The sequence below is a fragment of the Ambystoma mexicanum genome, chromosome 8, assembly GCF_040938575.1.
Source record: "Ambystoma mexicanum isolate Mex_15411 chromosome 8, UKY_AmexF1_1, whole genome shotgun sequence".
In the NCBI taxonomy this organism is placed as follows: domain Eukaryota; kingdom Metazoa; phylum Chordata; class Amphibia; order Caudata; family Ambystomatidae; genus Ambystoma; species Ambystoma mexicanum.
In genome coordinates, this window is record NC_090929.1 from 1,723,153,386 (window position 1) to 1,723,176,048 (window position 22,663).

Consider the following 22,663-nt stretch of genomic DNA (forward strand, 5'->3'; position numbering starts at 1 on the left):
CGCTGACTGTCATTCCCATGGATCTCATCTTTTTTTCTGCCCTAAGCTGTCAGTGCATAGTTTGCGGAGCCGTGTCTTTCTTTTGTGTCGCTGGCTGTCATTCCCATGGCTCTCGTCTTTTTTTCTGCCCTAGGCTGTCAAGGCATAGTTTGCGCAGCCGTGTCTTTCTTTTGTGTCGCTGGATGTCATTCCCATGGCTCTCGTCTTTTCTTCTGCCCTAGGCTGTCGAGGCATAGTTTGCCCCAGCCGTGTCTTTCTTTTGTGTCGCTGGCTGTCATTCCCATGGCTCTCGTCTTTTTTTCTGCCCTAGGCTGTCAGTGCATAGTTTGCAGGGCCGTGTCTTTCGTTTGTGTCGCTGGCTGTCATTCCCATGGCTCTCGTCTTTTCTTCTGCCCTAGGCTGTCGAGGCATAGTTTGCCCCAGCCGTGTCTTTCTTTTGTTTCGCTGGCTGTCATTCCCATGGCTCTCGTCTTTTTTTCTGCCCTAGGCTGTCAGTGCATAGTTTGCGCAGCCGTGTCTTTCTTTTGTGTCGCTGACTGTCATTCCCATGGCTCTCGTCTTTTTTTCTGCCCTAGGCTGTCGAGGCATAGTTTGCCCAGCCGTGTCTTTCTTTTGTGTCACTGGCTGTCATTCCCATGGCTCTAGTCTTTTTTTCTGCCCTAGGCTGTCAAGGCATAATTTGCGCAGCCGTGTCTTTCTTTTGTGTCGATGGCTGTCATTGCCCTGTCTCTCGTCTTTTTTTCTGCCCTAGGCTGTCAAGGCATAGTTTGCGCAGCTGTGTCTTTCTTTTGTGTTGCTGACTGTCATTCCCATGTCTCTCGTCTTTTTTTCTGCCCTAGGCTGTCAGTGCATAGTTTGCGGTGCCGCATCTTTCTTTTGTGTCACTGGCTGTCATTCCCATGGCTCTCGTCTTTTCTTCTGCCCTACGCTGTTGAGGCATAGTTTGCCCCAGCCGTGTCTTTCTTTTGTGTCGCTGGCTGTCATTCCCATGGCTCTCGTCTTTTTTTCTGCCCTAGGCTGTCAGTGCATAGTTTGCAGAGCCGTGTCTTTCTTTTGTGTCATAGTTTGCGCAGCCGTGTCTTTCTTTTGTGTCGCTGGCTGTCATTCCCATGGCTCTCGTCTTTTTTTCTGCCCTAGGCTGTCAGTGCATAGTTTGCGGGGCCGTGTCTTTCTTTTGTGTCGCTGACTGTCATTCCCATGGCTCTCGTCTTTTTTTCTGCCCTAGGCTGTCAGTGCATAGTTTGCGGGCCGTGTCTTTCTTTTGTGTCGCTGGCTGTCATTCCCATGGCTCTCGTCTTTTTTTCTGCCCTAGGCTGTCAAGGCATAGTTTGCGGGGCCGTGTCTTTCTTTTGTGTCGCTGACTGTCATTCCCATGGCTCTCGTCTTTTTTTCTGCCCTAGGCTGTCAGTGCATATTTTGCGGGCCGTGTCTTTCTTTTGTGTCGCTGGCTGTCATTCTCATGGCTCTCATCTTTTCTTCTGCCCTAGGCTGTCAAGGCATAGTTTGCGCAGCCGTGTCTTTCTTTTGTGTCGCTGGCTGTCATTCCCATGGCTCTCGTCTTTTTTTCTGCCCTAGGCTGTCAGTGCATAGTTTGCGGAGCCATGTCTTTCTTTTGTGTCGCTGGCTGTCATTCCCATGGCTCTCGTCTTTTTTTCTGCCCTAGGCTGTCGAGGCATAGTTTGCGCTGCTGTGTCTTTCTTTTGTGTCGCTGGCTGTCATTCTCATGACTCTCGTCTTTTCTTCTGCCCTAGGCTGTCGAGGCATAGTTTGCCCCAGCAGTGTCTTTCTTTTGTGTCGCTGGCTGTCATTCCCATGGCTCTCGTCTTTTTTTCTGCCCTAGGATGTCAGTGCATAGTTTGCGGGCCGTGTCTTTCTTTTGTGTCGCTGGCTGTCATTCTCATGGCTCTCATCTTTTCTTCTGCCCTAGGCTGTCAAGGCATAGTTTGCGCAGCCGTGTCTTTCTTTTGTGTCGCTGGCTGTCATTCCCATGGCTCTCGTCTTTTTTTCTGCCCTAGGCTGTCAGTGCATAGTTTGCGGAGCCATGTCTTTCTTTTGTGTCGCTGGCTGTCATTCCCATGGCTCTCGTCTTTTTTTCTGCCCTAGGCTGTCGAGGCATAGTTTGCGCTGCTGTGTCTTTCTTTTGTGTCGCTGGCTGTCATTCCCATGGCTCTCGTCTTTTCTTCTGCCCTAGGCTGTCGAGGCATAGTTTGCCCCAGCAGTGTCTTTCTTTTGTGTCGCTGGCTGTCATTCCCATGGCTCTCGTCTTTTTTTCTGCCCTAGGCTGTCAGTGCATAGTTTGCGGGGCCGTGTCTTTCTTTTGTGTCGCTGGCTGTCATTCCCCTGGCTCTCGTCTTTTCTTCTGCCCTAGGCTGTCGAGGCATAGTTTGCCCCAGCCGTGTCTTTCTTTTGTTTCGCTGGCTGTCATTCCCATGGCTCTCGTCTTTTTTTCTGCCCTAAGCGGTCAGTGCATAGTTTGCGCGGCCGTGTCTTTCTTTTGTGTCGATGGCTGTCATTGTCCTGTCGCGCCTCTTTTTTTCTGCCCTAGGCTGTCCAGGCATAGTTTGCGCAGCCGTGTCTTTCTTTTGTGTCGCTGACTGTCATTCCCATGGCTCTCGTCTTTTTTTCTGCCCTAGGCTGTCGAGGCATAGTTTGCCCAGCCGTGTCTTTCTTTTGTGTCACTGGCTGTCATTCCCATGGCTCTAGTCTTTTTTTCTGCCCTAGGCTGTCAAGGCATAGTTTGCGGGGCCGTGTCTTTCTTTTGTGTCGATGGCTGTCATTGCCCTGTGTCTCGTCTTTTTTTCTGCCTTTGGCTGTCAAGGCATATTTTGCGGGCCGTGTCTTTCTTTTGTGTCGCTGGCTGTCATTCTCATGGCTCTCATCTTTTCTTCTGCCCTAGGCTGTCAAGGCATAGTTTGCGCAGCCGTGTCTTTCTTTTGTGTCGCTGGCTGTCATTCCCATGGCTCTCGTCTTTTTTTCTGCCCTAGGCTGTCAGTGCATAGTTTGCGGAGCCATGTCTTTCTTTTGTGTCGCTGGCTGTCATTCCCATGGCTCTCGTCTTTTTTTCTGCCCTAGGCTGTCGAGGCATAGTTTGCGCTGCTGTGTCTTTCTTTTGTGTCGCTGGCTGTCATTCCCATGGCTCTCGTCTTTTCTTCTGCACTAGGCTGTCGAGGCATAGTTTGCCCCAGCAGTGTCTTTCTTTTGTGTCGCTGGCTGTCATTCCCATGGCTCTCGTCTTTTTTTCTGCCCTAGGATGTCAGTGCATAGTTTGCGGGCCGTGTCTTTCTTTTGTGTCGCTGGCTGTCATTCTCATGGCTCTCATCTTTTCTTCTGCCCTAGGCTGTCAAGGCATAGTTTGCGCAGCCGTGTCTTTCTTTTGTGTCGCTGGCTGTCATTCCCATGGCTCTCGTCTTTTTTTCTGCCCTAGGCTGTCAGTGCATAGTTTGCGGAGCCATGTCTTTCTTTTGTGTCGCTGGCTGTCATTCCCATGGCTCTCGTCTTTTTTTCTGCCCTAGGCTGTCGAGGCATAGTTTGCGCTGCTGTGTCTTTCTTTTGTGTCGCTGGCTGTCATTCCCATGGCTCTCGTCTTTTCTTCTGCCCTAGGCTGTCGAGGCATAGTTTGCCCCAGCAGTGTCTTTCTTTTGTGTCGCTGGCTGTCATTCCCATGGCTCTCGTCTTTTTTTCTGCCCTAGGCTGTCAGTGCATAGTTTGCGGGGCCGTGTCTTTCTTTTGTGTCGCTGGCTGTCATTCCCATGGCTCTCGTCTTTTCTTCTGCCCTAGGCTGTCGAGGCATAGTTTGCCCCAGCCGTGTCTTTCTTTTGTTTCGCTGGCTGTCATTCCCATGGCTCTCGTCTTTTTTTCTGCCCTAGGCGGTCAGTGCATAGTTTGCGCGGCCGTGTCTTTCTTTTGTGTCGATGGCTGTCATTGTCCTGTCGCGCCTCTTTTTTTCTGCCCTAGGCTGTCCAGGCATAGTTTGCGCAGCCGTGTCTTTCTTTTGTGTCGCTGACTGTCATTCCCATGGCTCTAGTCTTTTTTTCTGCCCTAGGCTGTCAAGGCATAGTTTGCGCAGCCGTGTCTTTCTTTTGTGTCGATGGCTGTCATTGCCCTGTGTCTCGTCTTTTTTTCTGCCTTTGGCTGTCAAGGCATAGTTTGCGCAGCCGTGTCTTTCTTTTGTGTCGCTGACTGTCATTCCCATGGCTCTCGTCTTTTTTTCTGCCCTAGGCTGTCAGTGCATAGATTGCGGGGCCACGTCTTTCTTTTGTGTCGCTGGCTGTCATTCCCATGGCTCTCGTCTTTTTTTCTGCATTAGACTGTCGAGGCATAGTTTGCCCCAGCCGTGTCTTTCTTTTGTGTCGCTGACTGTCATTCCCATGGCTCTCGTCTTTTTTTCTGCCCTAGGCTGTCAGTGCATAGTTTGCGGAGCCGTGTCTTTCTTTTGTGTCGCTGGCTGTCATTCCCATGGCTCTCATCTTTTCTTCTGCCCTCGGCTGTCGAGGCATAGTTTGCCCCAGCTCTGTCTTTCTTTTGTGTCGCTGGCTGTCATTCCCATGGCTCTCGTCTTTTTTTCTGCCCTAGGCTGTCAGTGCATAGTTTGCGGGGCCGTATCTTTCTTTTGTGTCGCTGGCTGTCATTCCCATGGCTCTCATCTTTTCTTCTGCCCTAGGCTGTCGAGGCATAGTTTGCCCCAGCCGTGTCTTTCTTTTGTTTCGCTGGCTGTCATTCCCATGGCTCTCGTCTTTTTTTCTGCCATAGGCTGTCAGTGCATAGTTTGCGCGGCCGTGTCTTTCTTTTGTGTCGCTGGCTGTCATTCCCATGGCTCTCGTCTTTTCTTCTGCCCTAGGCTGTCGAGGCATAGTTTGCCGCAGCCGTGTCTTTCTTTTGTGTCGCTGGCTTTCATTCCCATGGCTCTCGTCTTTTTTTCTGCCCTAGGCTGTCAGTGCATAGTTTGCGCAGCCGTGTCTTTCTTTTGTGTCGCTGACTGTCATTCCCATGGCTCTCGTCTTTTTTTCTGCCCTAGGCTGTCAGTGCATAGTTTGCGGGCCGTGTCTTTCTTTTGTGTCGCTGACTGTCATTCCCATGGCTCTCGTTTTTTTTTCTGCCCTAGGCTGTCGAGGCATAGTTTGCGGGGCCGCGTCTTTCTTTTGTGTCACTGGCTGTCATTCCCATGGCTCTCGTCTTTTTTTCTGCCCTAGGCTGTCGAGGCATAGTTTGCGGAGCCGCGTCTTTCTTTTGTGTCGCTGACTGTCATTCCCATGGCTCTCTTCTTTTTTTCTGCATTAGGCTGTCGAGGCATAGTTTGCCCCAGCCGTGTCTTTCTTTTGTGTCGCTGACTGTCATTCCCATGGCTCTCGTCTTTTTTTCTGCCCTAGGCTGTCAGTGCATAGTTTGCGGAGCCGTGTCTTTCTTTTGTGTCGCTGGCTGTCATTCCCATGGCTCTCATCTTTTTTTCTGCCCTAGGCTGTCGAGGCATAGTTTGCGCTGCTGTGTCTTTCTTTTGTGTCGCTGGCTGTCATTCCCATGGCTCTCGTCTTTTTTTCTGCACTAGGCTGTCAGTGCATAGTTTGCGGGACCGTGTCTTTCTTTTGTGTCGCTGGCTGTCATTCCCATGGCTCTCGTCTTTTCTTCTGCCCTAGGCTGTCGAGGCATAGTTTGCCCCAGCCGTGTCTTTCTTTTGTTTCGCTGGCTGTCATTCCCATGGCTCTCGTCTTTTTTTCTGCCATAGGCTGTCAGTGCATAGTTTGCGGGGCCGTGTCTTTCTTTTGTGTCGCTGGCTGTCATTCCCATGGCTCTCGTCTTTTCTTCTGCCCTAGGCTGTCGAGGCATAGTTTGCCGCAGCCGTGTCTTTCTTTTGTGTCGCTGGCTGTCATTCCCATGGCTCTCGTCTTTTTTTCTGCCCTAGCCTGTCAGTGCATAGTTCGCGCAGCCGTGTCTTTCTTTTGTGTCGCTGACTGTCATTCCCATGGCTCTCGTCTTTTTTTCTGCCCTAGGCTGTCAGTGCATAGTTTGCGGGCCGTGTCTTTCTTTTGTGTCGCTGGCTGTCATTCCCATGGCTCTCGCTTTTTTTTCTGCCCTAGGCTGTCGAGGCATAGTTTGCGGGGCCGCGTCTTTCTTTTGTGTCACTGGCTGTCATTCCCATGGCTCTCGTCTTTTTTTCTGCCCTAGGCTGTCGAGGCATAGTTTGCGGGGCCGCGTCTTTCTTTTGTGTCGCTGGCTGTCATTTCCATGGCTCTCGTTTTTTTTTCTGCCCTAGGCTGTCAGTGCATAGTTTGCGGGGCCGCGTCTTTCTTTTGTGTCGCTGGCTGTCATTCCCATGGCTCTCGTCTTTTCTTCTGCCCTAGGCTGTCGAGGCATAGTTTGCCCCAGCCGTGTCTTTCTTTTGTGTCGCTGGCTGTCATTCCCATGGCTGTCGAGATGTGCCTAGACTTCCACACGCACCTCTTACACTCCGAAATAATGAAAGGACGCGGAGTCTTCACTAACACATCTTTATTCTTGACGTTGCCTTCCCGAACTGCCCAACCCCACGTCATCTCCTGTCCCTCCCCTTCCTGCGGCCCCGTGTTCCTCTCCACGTGACCTGGGAGTTATGTGACGACATCACACCCCCCCGATACTAAACATTAAGTTTGTTATTAGGGCATCTCTTCAATGAGACGAGGTGGTCTTCTTCGAGTTCTCTGAGGTCTCCAATTGTTTCTTTCATTCGATTCCTGCGGTAGCCAACAGGGCTCATCAGTGTCGGAATCCTCCTGATCTCCTTCATAAGGTGCATCCCGCACCAACACGTCTCTTGTCGTGTGATGTTCGACTAGGGGTATGATCCCTAGCATTCTTCTGAAGTGGGAACTGTTTCTTGTTACTACGCGCGTAGTTCCTTCAGCTGTGATGAGAGAGCCTTTCCTATGCGTGATGGTGAGGGGTTCTTCATTGAACGCTGCCATGTTTTTGCGATTTTGTGGCTGTCTCGCAACGACAATGTCTACTGTTTCCAAGATATTCTCTTCAGCCCTTCTTTTCTTATCTGCTGTGTCTTTAATGTTTGCTTTCTGGGATGCGTCGTGTTGTCTCATTTCAGCATCACCTTTGTACCTCTCTTCTTCTAGTTCTATGTGGGGTATTCTGGTTCGCACATTTCTTCCAAACATGACTTCTGATGGCGATTTGCCAGTGGTGCTGTGTGGGGTATTTCGATAGTCTCTCATTAGCTTACACAGTAATTTCTCCACTGGTTCTCCCGTTAGGCGAGCTATCTGTGTAGTGCGTTTGACACTCCCCATGAAACGCTCAACTGTACCATTCGCTTGAGGCCATAGCGGTGTTACTTTTCTGTGATGGAAACCCATATATTTCGCGAAGGTTTTGAAATCTTGTCCGGTAAATGGAGGTCCATTATCTGATTTCACTACTTTTGGAATTCCGTATGTGGCAAACATCCTATCCAATGCCGGGATGGTGTGATATGCCGCTGTTGACGGTACAATTTGTACGTCTGGGAATCTTGAATATTCATCGATTGCTACAAGGACATATTCTCCCCCTTCCAAAGGACCATAGTGATCTACCGCAATCTCTTCCCAGGTTCCGTTGGGCAATTCAGTCATTCTGAGCGGTTCCGGTCTAGTTTGAGGGTTAAGAACCACACACGTGGGACAACTTTTGAGCAACTCTTCCACCTGTGTATCCAATTGAGGGAACCATACTCTTTGTCGCAACATTCTCTTGGTGGACATTATTCCTCGGTGTCCTTCATGTGCAAGTTCAAGGACCCTTTTTCTCAATGAACGAGGAATCACAGGTTTTGTTCCTTTTAGTAAGAGTCCTTCTATTTCAGCGAGCTCTTCCTTTACTGTAAGTAGACAGGAGATGTCTTGTTTAGTTTCCTCTCTGGCATCTTCTTTCAGTTGCTTTGCCTGTTTCCAGTGACCTGTCTCAAGACATCTCATGATGATCTGCATTGCGGGGTCTGAGTTGGTTTCTCTGGCTATTTGTTCCATGTCCAAACCTTGTGGGGTACTTTCTTGGACCACGTACATGATGTATTGGTCTGCAATGGACGAATCGGGGTTGCAGTCTTGATTGGGATGACGCGAAAGGAAGTCCGCTGGATTTTGTTCTTTTCCCGGTCGATGAATGATGTTGAATTGGTAGTCTTGTAGCCTTAGGGCCCACCGAGCTATTCTGGGAGGCATTTTAGCTTGAGCATTTCCATAGATGAATAGTAATGCCTGATGGTCTGTGACTATTGTGAAGGGTTTCCCGTAAAGGAAGAGATGAAAATGCTTGCATGCCCACACAACAGCTAGACCTTCCCTCTCGGCTTGTAAGTATGCTTGTTCAGTTTTTGAGAGGCTGCGGCTGGCATAGGATACTACATGTATGGCCTTGCCTGCTTTGTGATCAAGTTGAGTTAGAATGGCCCCTAGGCCGACCGGGCTAGCATCCACTATTAATTCTGTGTGCTTCCGTGGATCAAAATATGTCATATTTTTGGCATCCGCGAGGCGATCTTTGATGATTTGGAACGCTTGTTGGCATTCATCTGTCCATCGGAACTCGGCGTTGAGCTTAGTGAGGGCTCTCAAGGGTGCGCTAACCGATGCAAAGTCCTTTATGTATCTTGTGCAGTAGCTTGCTAGGCCTAGAAACGATCGCAGATCAGTGACGGAGGTTGGTGGAGTCATGCTCGTGAGTGCACTGACCTTCTCAGGATCCGGTGTCATTCCATTTTTGGAGAAAATGTGGCTGAAGAATCGTAGGGTTGGCTTTCTAAATTCGCATTTGTCCTTGTTTAGGGTGAGGTGTGCTTCCTCCAGTGCCATGCACACACGCATAAGAGTGTCATCGTGTTGCTCTTGATTTTGTCCAAATACTAAGATGTCGTCGCTGTAGTTCAGGCAATTTGGCACGTGTTTAATTATGTTGTGAATTTCCGATTGGAAAATTTCTGCTGCTGAAGAAACTCCAAAACTGAGCCGCTTGTATCTATAGAGACCGAGGTGCGTAGCAAAAGTGGTGATGTATCTGGACCTTTTGTGGAGTTCTAATTGATGGTACCCTTTATTGAGGTCCAGTTTTGAAAATACAGTGGCTCCATTGAGCAGATGCACCATGTCCGTTATTCTAGGAGATTGATGACGTTCTCTCAAGATTGCTTCATTTGGTCTTCGCATGTCCACACAAATGCGAATGTCAACGGAGTCTCTTTTGGGGACTGGTACTATGGGGGACACCCAGGGAGTGGGGCCTTCAGCCGGTTCAATTATGTCTGCCTCTAAAAGTTTCATTAGTTCGGTTTCCACTTGCTTTTGTATATTAATGGGAATACCTCGGTAATGCTGCGCTACCAGAGGAATGCTGTTGTCTATATGTAGTTCAATTTGTCTGTTCTTCAATTTTCCTAGTCCTTTGAACAATGCAGGGAAAATTTTGTCAATGTTGGCGGTGGTGTCCAGATGTTTATGCATCATGAGTCTATACAGAACGTGAATCAGCCCCATGTCAACTGCCGATTTGTAACTGAGAATGCATCCGCTGTCGGTGGCAGCTTCAAGAACATGCATGGGTATTTCTTTTACGTGATCTTTGTACCGACATGATGCCGTGAAAAAGCCTTTACACGATAATGGCGTCTTGGAACCATACGGAAAAATGAGTGCTCTGGCTGGTTGTAAACGTGGCGCATTTGGCATGTTGTTGTACACTTCCTCACTCACCACATTTACCGTGGCTCCAGTGTCCACTAGGAATTCGGCAGCCACCTGGTTGACGTTGATGATGAGAGTGGGGCTGTTTTCTTTTGCGGTGGGGTTTCCAAGTGCATACAGGTAGCCTTTTATCCGTGGTTCTCCTCTTCGTAGATTTGATTCCTTCTTGGGTTTGTCCTCTGAGGAGGTGCTGGAGATGCTGTCAGAGTGTGATTGTTCTACCAAACACCTGACATATCTCCGAGGACGCCTTCTTCGTCCTGAGGACGCAGGTTTGTTGTCTTGCCATTCCTGTGAGCTTCTTGATTGTCTTCGATCCGAGGGCTCTTCCCGTTGTCTACGGCGTGTCGCGTCATTTGATAGTGTGAGTCACGACCAGGGCTCAAACATCTTGGCTCTCTTTCTGGTGTGGAGCGTCTATTCTTTCCACCTCCTCGCATTTTGCTACGATATATGAGGCATACGGCCTTGTAATGATTTTCTCCCCCGCAGGCAGAACACACTTGACCCATGGCAGGGCATGTGCCTTCATGAGGATATTCATGTCCGCAACGATAGCAAAATGGATCTGCGTTTCCTTTGGTGGTGCTCTCAAGCCTATGTAGATTCTCAGGCTTCCCATGAATGATGGTGATGCCATCAAGACCTTCGACCTGTGCTGTCAGCGCCGCATCGGATCGAGCAAGGCGTAGAATCTCTTCCAGGTTTTGAGGTTTTTGCAGAAGACGTTATCTGAAATCACTGCTTTCACACCCTACTATTATCTGTGAGCGAAGTGCTTCCTCATTTGAGTAGTTGTTAAAATCACAGTGTTTCATTTTTATTCTTAATCTCATCACAAACGCATCCATTGTTTCACCTTTCAGTTGTTTAGTGGTGTGGAAGATGTGACGCTCATAGTCCACGTTTGTGTGTGGCGTGAAATAGTTGGTTAAAGTTGTCTTCAGTTTGGTGTAGGTGTCTATGTCATCTTCAGGAATTTCATCTAGAATGTCTCTCACATTTGATCCTATGGCATGGGTGAGTAGGCTGTGTTTTCTTTCATCCTCCAAAGGGCCTACCGCCTTGAGACATACTTCAAAATCCCTCACCCACTTCTTCCACCTTGGTCCTAGTGTGCTAGAGTCACTCAAGTCAAGGTTGGAGGGTAGCTGCGTTATTAGGCCGTCCGTCATGCTTGTGCGTGTTGTTTTGGCAGGGGTTACTTGTACAGTTAGTGATTCCTCAGACGAATCATCAAGCATGACAGATGATATGCAACTGTGCACTAATTGGGTGTGGAACTTGGATGACAACAGCTACGTGTTTCCTGTCAAGACTTGACTAGAAAATGGTGGATAGTCCGTGTGTGACACGAAATGTATGTGTGTGGGGAGCCGACGCGCTCCACCCACGTGGCTTCCTCAAATTGGAGAGAGAGAGAGAAACTTCCCAGTTTTCACACGAAGATGGGCGAGAAAACAAGAGGAAAAGAGAGAGAGAAAAAGTCTCTGTGTGTTTCTTCTATTGTCCGCGTACCTTTTATGTGTGTGGGGAGCCGACGCGCTCCACCCACTGGTGCCACTTCCTCTGGCGGGAAAACACTGTGAGGAGCCGACGCGCTCAACTCACGCGCTTCTGCGTGAGGAGCCGATGCGCTCCACTCACGAGCAAATCCCTTTTGCTGGAGTGAGCCGTCGCGGGGAGCCGATGCGCTCCACCCGCGAATCTCCTGCCCGCCGTGGCGGGAAAACGCTGTGAGGAGCCGACGTGCTCTACTCACACACGAATGTGCCTCTGTGAATCTGCGAAGCAGTCGCAGGGAGCCGATGCGCTCCACCTGCGACACAGACGTGTAGAATTGCAGGGAGCCGACGCTCTCCACCTGCGAGTCTTCCTGTCACCGTTGGCGGGTATTTGCGAAACCCCGCTCGGGCTCTTGATGGAAGTTCCGCTGGCGGGGAGTATACTCACTCCCACCCGCCGTACACTGCCGTTGCGTCTGAAACGCCGGAAAAGTGATCCTGCTGCGTGGATTCACTCGTCGCCAGTGTCGAGATGTGCCTAGACTTCCACACGCACCTCTTACACTCCGAAATAATGAAAGGACGCGGAGTCTTCACTAACACATCTTTATTATTGACGTTGCCTTCCCAAACTGCCCAACCCCACGTCATCTCCTGTCCCTCCCCTTCCTGCGGCCCCGTGTTCCTCTCCACGTGACCTGGGAGTTATGTGACGACATCACAATGGCTCTCGTCTTTTTTTCTGCCCTAGGCTGTCAGTGCATAGTTTGCGGGGCCGTGTCTTTCTTTTGTGTCGCTGACTTCATTCCCATGGCTCTCGTCTTTTCTTCTGCCCTAGGCTGTCAGTGCATAGTTTGCGGGGCCGCGTCTTTCTTTTGTGTCGCTGGCTGTCATTCCCATGGCTCTCGTCTTTTCTTCTGCCCTAGGCTGTCAGTGCATAGTTTGCCCCAGCCGTGTCTTTCTTTTGTGTCGCTGGCTGTCATTCCCATGGCTCTCGTCTTTTTTTCTGCCCTAGGCTGTCGAGGCATAGTTTGCGGAGCCGTGTCTTTCTTTTGTGTCGCTGGCTGTCATTCCCATGGCTCTCGTCTTTTTCTCTGCCCTAGGCTGTCAGTGCATAGTTTGCGGGGCCGCGTCTTTCTTTGGTGTCGCTGATAGTTTGCGCAGCCGTCTTTCTTTTGTGTCGCTGGCTGTCATTCCCATGGCTCTCGTCTTTTTTTCTGCCCTAGGCTGTCGAGGCATAGTTTGCGCAGCCGTGTCTTTCTTTTGTGTCGATGGCTGTCATTCCCTGTGTCTCGTCTTTTTTTCTGCCCTACGCTGTTGAGGCATAGTTTGCGCTGCTGTGTCTTTCTTTTGTGTCGCTGGCTGTCATTCCCATGGCTCTCGTCTTTTTTTCTGCACTAGGCTGTCAGTGCATAGTTTGCGGGACCGTGTCTTTCTTTTGTGTCGCTGGCTGTCATTCCCATGGCTCTCGTCTTTTCTTCTGCCCTAGGCTGTCGAGGCATAGTTTGCCCCAGCCGTGTCTTTCTTTTGTTTCGCTGGCTGTCATTCCCATGGCTCTCGTCTTTTTTTCTGCCATAGGCTGTCAGTGCATAGTTTGCGGGGCCGTGTTTTCTTTTGTGTCGCTGGCTGTCATTCCCATGGCTCTCGTCTTTTTTTCTGCCCTAGGCTGTCGAGGCATAGTTTGCGCAGCCGTGTCTTTCTTTTGTGTCGATGGCTGTCATTGCCCTGTGTCTCGTCTTTTTTTCTGCCCTACGCTGTTGAGGCATAGTTTGCGCTGCTGTGTCTTTCTTTTGTGTCGCTGGCTGTCATTCCCATGGCTCTCGTCTTTTTTTCTGCACTAGGCTGTCAGTGCATAGTTTGCGGGACCGTGTCTTTCTTTTGTGTCGATGGCTGTCATTCCCATGGCTCTCGTCTTTTCTTCTGCCCTAGGCTGTCGAGGCATAGTTTGCCCCAGCCGTGTCTTTCTTTTGTTTCGCTGGCTGTCATTCCCATGGCTCTCGTCTTTTTTTCTGCCATAGGCTGTCAGTGCATAGTTAGCGGGGCCGTGTTTTCTTTTGTGTCGCTGGCTGTCATTCCCATGGCTTTCGTCTTTTTTTCTGCCCTAGGCTGTCGAGGCATAGTTTGCGCAGCCGTGTCTTTCTTTTGTGTCGCTGGCTGTCATTCCCATGGCTCTCCTCTTTTTTTCTGCCCTAGGCTGTCGAGGCATAGTTTGCCGCAGCCGTGTCTTTCTTTTGTGTCACTGGCTGTCATTCCCATGGCTCTCGTCTTTTTTTCTGCCCTAGGCTGTCGAGGCATAGTTTGCGGGGCCGCGTCTTTCTTTTGTGTCGCTGACTGTCATTCCCATGGCTCTCGTCTTTTTTTCTGCATTAGGCTGTCGAGGCATAGTTTGCCCCAGCCGTGTCTTTCTTTTGTGTCGCTGACTGTCATTCCCATGGCTCTCGTCTTATTTTCTGCCCTAGGCTGTCAGTGCATAGTTTGCGGAGCCGTGTCTTTCTTTTGTGTCGCTGGCTGTCATTCCCATGGCTCTCATCTTTTTTTCTGCCCTAGGCTGTCGAGGCATAGTTTGCGCTGCTGTGTCTTTCTTTTGTGTCGCTGGCTGTCATTCCCATGGCTCTCGTCTTTTTTTCTGCCCTAGGCTGTCAGTGCATAGTTTGCGGAGCCGTGTCTTTCTTTTGTGTCGCTGGCTGTCATTCCCATGGCTCTTGTCTTTTTTTCTGCCCTAAGCTGTCAGTGCATAGTTTGCGCAGCCGTGTCTTTCTTTTGTGTCGCTGGCTGTCATTCCCATGGCTCTCGTCTTTTTTTCTGCCCTAGGCTGTCAGTGCATAGTTTGCGCAGCCGTGTCTTTCTTTTGTGTCGCTGACTGTCATTCCCATGGCTCTCGTCTTTTTTTCTGCCCTAGGCTGTCAGTGCATAGTTTGCGGGGCCGCGTCTTTCTTTTGTGTCGCTGGCTGTCATTCCCATGGCTCTCGTCTTTTTTTCTGCCCTAGGCTGTCAGTGCATAGTTTGCGGGGCCGTGTCTTTCTTTTGTGTCGCTGACTGTCATTCCCATGGCTCTCGTCTTTTTTTCTGCCCTAGGCTGTCAGTGCATAGTTTGCAGAGCCGTGTCTTTCTTTTGTGTCATAGTTTGCGCAGCCGTGTCTTTCTTTTGTGTCACTGGCTGTCATTCCCATGGCTCTCGTCTTTTTTTATGCCCTAGGCTGTCAGTGCATAGTTTGCGGGGCCGCGTCTTTCTTTTGTGTCGCTGGCTGTCATTCCCATGGCTCTCGTCTTTTCTTCTGCCCTAGGCTGTCAGTGCATAGTTTGCGGGGCCGTGTCTTTCTTTTGTTTCGCTGGCTGTCATTCCCATGGCTCTCGTCTTTTTTTCTGCCCTAGGCTGTCAGTGCATAGTTTGCGGGGCCGCGTCTTTCTTTTGTGTCGCTGGCTGTCATTCCCATGGCTCTCATCTTTTTTTCTGCCCTAGGCTGTCAGTGCATAGTTTGCGGGGCCGTGTCTTTCTTTTGTTTCGCTGGCTGTCATTCCCATGGCTCTCGTCTTTTTTTCTGCCCTAGGCTGTCAGTGCATAGTTTGCGGGGCCGTGTCTTTCTTTTGTTTCGCTGGCTGTCATTCCCATGGCTCTCGTCTTTTTTTCTGCCCTAGGCTGTCAGTGCATAGTTTGCGGGGCCGCGTCTTTCTTTTGTGTCGCTGGCTGTCATTCCCATGGCTCTCATCTTTTTTTCTGCCCTAGGCTGTCAAGGCATAGTTTGCGCAGCCGTGTCTTTCTTTTGTGTCGCTGGCTGTCATTCCCATGGCTCTCGTCTTTTTTTCTGCCCTAGGCTGTCAGTGCATAGTTTGCGGGGCCGTGTCTTTCTTTTGTGTCGCTGGCTGTCATTCCCATGGCTCTCGTCTTTTTTTCTGCCCTAGGCTGTCAGTGCATAGTTTGCGGGGCCGCGTCTTTCTTTTGTGTCGCTGGCTGTCATTCCCATGGCTCTCGTCTTTTTTTCTGCCCTAGGCTGTCAGTGCATAGTTTGCGGGGCCGCGTCTTTCTTTTGTGTCGCTGACTGTCATTCCCATGGCTCTCGTCTTTTTTTCTGCCCTAGGCTGTCAGTGCATAGTTTGCGGGGCCGTGTCTTTCTTTTGTGTCGCTGGCTGTCATTCCCATGGCTCTCGTCTTTTTTTCTGCCCTAGGCTGTCAGTGCATAGTTTGCGGGGCCGTGTCTTTCTTTTGTGTCGCTGGCTGTCATTCCCATGGCTCTCGTCTTTTTTTCTGCCCTAGGCTGTCAGTGCATAGTTTGCGGGGCCGCGTCTTTCTTTTGTGTCGCTGACTGTCATTCCCATGGCTCTCGTCTTTTTTTCTGCCCTAGGCTGTCGAGGCATAGTTTGCGGGGCCGTGTCTTTCTTTTGTGTCGCTGGCTGTCATTCCCATGGCTCTCGTCTTTTTTTCTGCCCTAGGCTGTCAGTGCATAGTTTGCGGGGCCGTGTCTTTCTTTTGTGTCGCTGGCTGTCATTCCCATGGCTCTCGTCTTTTTTTCTGCCCTAGGCTGTCAGTGCATAGTTTGCGGGGCCGTGTCTTTCTTTTGTGTCGCTGGCTGTCATTCCCATGGCTCTCGTCTTTTTTTCTGCCCTAGGCTGTCAGTGCATAGTTTGCGGGGCCGTGTCTTTCTTTTGTGTCGCTGGCTGTCATTCCCATGGCTCTCGTCTTTTTTTCTGCCCTAGGCTGTCAGTGCATAGTTTGCGGGGCCGCGTCTTTCTTTTGTGTCGCTGACTGTCATTCCCATGGCTCTCGTCTTTTTTTCTGCCCTAGGCTGTCAGTGCATAGTTTGCGGGGCCGTGTCTTTCTTTTGTGTCGCTGGCTGTCATTCCCATGGCTCTCGTCTTTTTTTCTGCCCTAGGCTGTCAGTGCATAGTTTGCGGGGCCGTGTCTTTCTTTTGTGTCGCTGGCTGTCATTCCCATGGCTCTCGTCTTTTTTTCTGCCCTAGGCTGTCAGTGCATAGTTTGCGGGGCCGTGTCTTTCTTTTGTGTCGCTGGCTGTCATTCCCATGGCTCTCGTCTTTTTTTCTGCCCTAGGCTGTCGAGGCATAGTTTGCGGGGCCGTGTCTTTCTTTTGTTTCGCTGGCTGTCATTCCCATGGCTCTCGTCTTTTTTTCTGCCCTAGGCTGTCAGTGCATAGTTTGCGGGGCCGCGTCTTTCTTCTCTTGCAGTTGTTGTTTGTATTGCCTGGTGCACGTCTGCTGCGGTCCTCGTACGGTCTCTATGGTGATTACATCACCTCTTCCGGATGGTCTAATACGCATTCTGCGATTGGCCGCCGCAGAGGCCGGGGTTTGTCCAATGGGAGCGCACGTCTGGCCGGGGTGACGTATGACGTAGGGGAGCCCTGTCTGCTTTATTTTGCTTTGGTCTCCAGCGGCCGCCATTGATGGGGAGAGGGGGGAGATCTGGGGGTCAGACCGGGGGAGAGTGAGGCACAGAGGCTCTGAGGGCACCTGGGGGGCAGGGGGCGTGGCCTGGAACCCGGGGAAGGCTGGACCCCTTCACTGAGGGGGTCAGGAAGGTGGCCAGCTGGGGGCGAGAGGGAGAGAACAGGGGGGGCACCCAGGGCGGCTGAGCGCAGCAGCAAGGAGGGCCAAGCTGGGGGGACCTCTGGCAGAGTCCGCTGCCGGCGAGGCCGGAGAGGGGGGGGCGCAGGGGGTGCCGGGGGCTCCCTGCAGAAGCGCAGGAGATGTGAGGAACCTGCCAGCAGCGACACCCCGGGCAGCAGGTAAGGAGGATCGCGGGGGGCGGGGGGGCCGGGCCCTGCCCTGTGTGTCTGAGGGTGATGAGGGGTGGGGGAGCATCACTGACAGGAGGACGAGCAGACCTGGAGAGAGGCACTAGGTGGGTGCCACAGTGATGGGTGTGGGGGAGCATCACTGACAGGAGGAGGACGAGCAGACCTGGAGAGAGGCACTAGGTGGGTGCCACAGTGATGGGTGTGGGGGAGCATCACTGACAGGAGGAGGACGAGCAGACCTGGAGAGAGGCACTAGGTGGGTGCCACAGTGATGGGGTGTGGGGGGGAGCATCACTGACAGGAGGAGGATGAGCAGACCTGGAGAGAGGCACTAGGTGGGTGCCACAGTGATGGGGTGTGGGGGGGAGCATCACTGACAGGAGGAGGATGAGCAGACCTGGAGAGAGGCACTAGGTGGGTGCCACAGTGATGGGTGGGGGGGGAGCATCACTGACAGGAGGAGGATGAGCAGACCTGGAGAGAGGCACTAGGTGGGTGCCACAGTGATGGGTGTGGGGGGGCATCACTGACAGGAGGAGGACGAGCAGACCTGGAGAGAGGCACTAGGTGGGTGCCACAGTGATGGGTGGGGGGGAGCATCACTGACAGGAGGAGGATGAGCAGACCTGGAGAGAGGCACTAGGTGGGTGCCACAGTGATGGGTGTGGGGGGGCATCACTGACAGGAGGAGGACGAGCAGACCTGGAGAGAGGCACTAGGTGGGTGCCACAGTGATGGGGTGTGGGGGAGCATCACTGACAGGAGGAGGACGAGCAGACCTGGAGAGAGGCACTAGGTGGGTGCCACAGTGATGGGGTGTGGAGGGGAGCATCACTGACAGGAGGAGGACGAGCAGACCTGGAGAGAGGCACTAGGTGGGTGCCACAGTGATGGGTGTGGGGGAGCATCACTGACAGGAGGAGGACGAGCAGACCTGGAGAGAGGCACTAGGTGGGTGCCACAGTGATGGGTGTGGGGGAGCATCACTGACAGGAGGACGAGCAGACCTGGAGAGAGGCACTAGGTGGGTGCCACAGTGATGGGGTGTGGGGGGGAGCATCACTGACAGGAGGAGGACGAGCAGACCTGGAGAGAGGCACTAGGTGGGTGCCACAGTGATGGGTGTGGGGGAGCATCACTGACAGGAGGAGGATGAGCAGACCTGGAGAGAGGCACTAGGTGGGTGCCACAGTGATGGGGTGTGGGGGGGAGCATCACTGACAGGAGGAGGACGAGCAGACCTGGAGAGAGGCACTAGGTGGGTGCCACAGTGATGGGTGTGGGGGAGCATCACTGACAGGAGGAGGACGAGCAGACCTGGAGAGAGGCACTAGGTGGGTGCCACAGTGATGGGTGTGGGGGAGCATCACTGACAGGAGGACGAGCAGACCTGGAGAGAGGCACTAGGTGGGTGCCACAGTGATGGGGTGTGGGGGGGAGCATCACTGACAGGAGGAGGACGAGCAGACCTGGAGAGAGGCACTAGGTGGGTGCCACAGTGATGGGTGTGGGGGAGCATCACTGACAGGAGGAGGATGAGCAGACCTGGAGAGAGGCACTAGGTGGGTGCCACAGTGATGGGGTGTGGGGGGGAGCATCACTGACAGGAGGAGGACGAGCAGACCTGGAGAGAGGCACTAGGTGGGTGCCACAGTGATGGGTGTGGGGGAGCATCACTGACAGGAGGAGGACGAGCAGACCTGGAGAGAGGCACTAGGTGGGTGCCACAGTGATGGGTGTGGGGGAGCATCACTGACAGGAGGAGGATGAGCAGACCTGGAGAGAGGCACTAGGTGGGTGCCACAGTGATGGGTGTGGGGGAGCATCACTGACAGGAGGAGGACGAGCAGACCTGGAGAGAGGCACTAGGTGGGTGCCACAGTGATGGGTGTGGGGGAGCATCACTGACAGGAGGAGGATGAGCAGACCTGGAGAGAGGCACTAGGTGGGTGCCACAGTGATGGGTGTGGGGGAGCATCACTGACAGGAGGACGAGCAGACCTGGAGAGAGGCACTAGGTGGGTGCCACAGTAATGGGTGTGGGGGAGCATCACTGACAGGAGGAGGATGAGCAGACCTGGAGAGAGGCACTAGGTGGGTGCCACAGTGATGGGGTGTGGGGGGAGCATCACTGACAGGAGGAGGACGAGCAGACCTGGAGAGAGGCACTAGGTGGGTGCCACAGTGATGGGGTGTGGGGGGGAGCATCACTGACAGGAGGAGGACGAGCAGACCTGGAGAGAGGCACTAGGTGGGTGCCACAGTGATGGGTGTGGGGGGGCATCACTGACAGGAGGAGGACGAGCAGACCTGGAGAGAGGCACTAGGTGGGTGCCACAGTGATGGGGTGTGGGGGAGCATCACTGACAGGAGGAGGACGAGCAGACCTGGAGAGAGGCACTAGGTGGGTGCCACAGTGATGGGGTGTGGGGGGAGCATCACTGACAGGAGGAGGATGAGCAGACCTGGAGAGAGGCACTAGGTGGGTGCCACAGTGATGGGTGTGGGGGGGCATCACTGACAGGAGGAGGACGAGCAGACCTGGAGAGAGGCACTAGGTGGGTGCCACAGTGATGGGGTGTGGGGGAGCATCACTGACAGGAGGAGGATGAGCAGACCTGGAGAGAGGCACTAGGTGGGTGCCACAGTGATGGGGTGTGGAGGGGAGCATCACTGACAGGAGGAGGACGAGCAGACCTGGAGAGAGGCACTAGGTGGGTGCCACAGTGATGGGTGTGGGGGAGCATCACTGACAGGAGGAGGACGAGCAGACCTGGAGAGAGGCACTAGGTGGGTGCCACAGTGATGGGTGTGGGGGAGCATCACTGACAGGAGGACGAGCAGACCTGGAGAGAGGCACTAGGTGGGTGCCATAGTGATGGGGTGTGGGGGGGAGCATCACTGACAGGAGGAGGACGAGCAGACCTGGAGAGAGGCACTAGGTGGGTGCCACAGTGATGGGTGTGGGGGAGCATCACTGACAGGAGGAGGACGAGCAGACCTGGAGAGAGGCACTAGGTGGGTGCCACAGTGATGGGGTGTGGGGGGGAGCATCACTGACAGGAGGAGGACGAGCAGACCTGGAGAGAGGCACTAGGTGGGTGCCACAGTGATGGGTGTGGGGGAGCATCACTGACAGGAGGAGGACGAGCAGACCTGGAGAGAGGCACTAGGTGGGTGCCACAGTGATGGGTGTGGGGGAGCATCACTGACAGGAGGAGGACGAGCAGACCTGGAGAGAGGCACTAGGTGGGTGCCACAGTGATGGGGTGTGGGGGGAGCATCACTGACAGGAGGAGGACGAGCAGACCTGGAGAGAGGCACTAGGTGGGTGCCACAGTGATGGGTGTGGGGGAGCATCACTGACAGGAGGAGGATGAGCAGACCTGGAGAGAGGCACTAGGTGGGTGCCACAGTGATGGGTGTGGGGGAGCATCACTGACAGGAGGACGAGCAGACCTGGAGAGAGGCACTAGGTGGGTGCCACAGTGATGGGTGTGGGGGAGCATCACTGACCCCTGGAGAGAGGCACTAGGTGGGTGCCACAGTGATGGGGTGTGGGGGGGAGCATCACTGACAGGAGGAGGACGAGCAGACCTGGAGAGAGGCACTAGGTGGGTGCCACAGTGATGGGTGTGGGGGAGCATCACTGACAGGAGGAGGACGAGCAGACCTGGAGAGAGGCACTAGGTGGGTGCCACAGTGATGGGGTGTGGGGGAGCATCACTGACAGGAGGAGGACGAGCAGACCTGGAGAGAGGCACTAGGTGGGTGCCACAGTGATGGGGTGTGGGGGGAGCATCACTGACAGGAGGAGGACGAGCAGACCTGGAGAGAGGCACTAGGTGGGTGCCACAGTGATGGGTGTGGGGGAGCATCACTGACAGGAGGAGGATGAGCAGACCTGGAGAGAGGCACTAGGTGGGTGCCACAGTGATGGGTGTGGGGGAGCATCACTGACAGGAGGAGGATGAGCAGACCTGGAGAGAGGCACTAGGTGGGTGCCACAGTGATGGGTGTGGGGGAGCATCACTGACAGGAGGAGGATGAGCAGACCTGGAGAGAGGCACTAGGTGGGTGCCACAGTGATGGGGTGTGGGGGGGAGCATCACTGACAGGAGGAGGATGAGCAGACCTGGAGAGAGGCACTAGGTGGGTGCCACAGTGATGGGTGTGGGGGAGCATCACTGACAGGAGGAGGATGAGCAGACCTGGAGAGAGGCACTAGGTGGGTGCCACAGTGATGGGGTGTGGGGGGGAGCATCACTGACAGGAGGAGGACGAGCAGACCTGGAGAGAGGCACTAGGTGGGTGCCACAGTGATGGGTGTGGGGGAGCATCACTGACAGGAGGAGGACGAGCAGACCTGGAGAGAGGCACTAGGTGGGTGCCACAGTGATGGGGTGTGGGGGGGAGCATCACTGACAGGAGGAGGAGGAGCAGACCTGGAGAGAGGCACTAGGTGGGTGCCACAGTGATGGGTGTGGGGGAGCATCACTGACAGGAGGAGGATGAGCAGACCTGGAGAGAGGCACTAGGTGGGTGCCACAGTGATGGGGTGTGGGGGGGAGCATCACTGACAGGAGGAGGATGAGCAGACCTGGAGAGAGGCACTAGGTGGGTGCCACAGTGATGGGTGTGGGGGAGCATCACTGACAGGAGGAGGATGAGCAGACCTGGAGAGAGGCACTAGGTGGGTGCCACAGTGATGGGTGTGGGGGAGCATCACTGACAGGAGGAGGATGAGCAGACCTGGAGAGAGGCACTAGGTGGGTGCCACAGTGATGGGTGTGGGGGAGCATCACTGACAGGAGGAGGATGAGCAGACCTGGAGAGAGGCGTTAGGTGGGTGCCACAGTGATGGGGTGTGGGGGGGAGCATCACTGACAGGAGGAGGACGAGCAGACCTGGAGAGAGGCACTAGGTGGGTGCCACAGTGATGGGTGTGGGGGAGCATCACTGACAGGAGGAGGACGAGCAGACCTGGAGAGAGGCACTAGGTGGGTGCCACAGTGATGGGGTGTGGGGGGGAGCATCACTGACAGGAGGAGGATGAGCAGACCTGGAGAGAGGCACTAGGTGGGTGCCACAGTGATGGGTGTGGGGGAGCATCACTGACAGGAGGAGGATGAGCAGACCTGGAGAGAGGCACTAGGTGGGTGCCACAGTGATGGGTGTGGGGGAGCATCACTGACAGGAGGAGGATGAGCAGACCTGGAGAGAGGTACTAGGTGGGTGCCACAGTGATGGGGTGTGGGGGGGAGCATCACTGACAGGAGGAGGACGAGCAGACCTGGAGAGAGGCACTAGGTGGGTGCCACAGTGATGGGTGTGGGGGAGCATCACTGACAGGAGGAGGACGAGCAGACCTGGAGAGAGGCACTAGGTGGGTGCCACAGTGATGGGTGTGGGGGAGCATCACTGACAGGAGGAGGACGAGCAGACCTGGAGAGAGGCACTAGGTGGGTGCCACAGTGATGGGGTGTGGGGGGGAGCATCACTGACAGGAGGAGGACGAGCAGACCTGGAGAGAGGCACTAGGTGGGTGCCACAGTGATGGGTGTGGGGGAGCATCACTGACAGGAGGAGGACGAGCAGACCTGGAGAGAGGCACTAGGTGGGTGCCACAGTGATGGGGTGTGGGGGGGAGCATCACTGACAGGACGAGGATGAGCAGACCTGGAGCGAGGCACTAGGTGGGTGCCAC

At 53.6% G+C, this 22,663-nt stretch overlaps 1 protein-coding gene across 1 annotated transcript in view; it reads left to right on the forward strand.

Moving 5' to 3' along the window:
- The first annotated feature begins 16,658 nt into the window (after nt 1-16,658).
- The window catches only part of ZRANB1 (zinc finger RANBP2-type containing 1), a 421,332-nt gene continuing 415,327 nt past the window's right edge, over nt 16,659-22,663 (forward strand). Inside the window, exon 1 of the mRNA XM_069612045.1 lies at nt 16,659-16,944. The gene's annotated coding sequence lies outside the window, so the exon portion shown is untranslated. The remainder of the gene's footprint in view (nt 16,945-22,663) is intronic.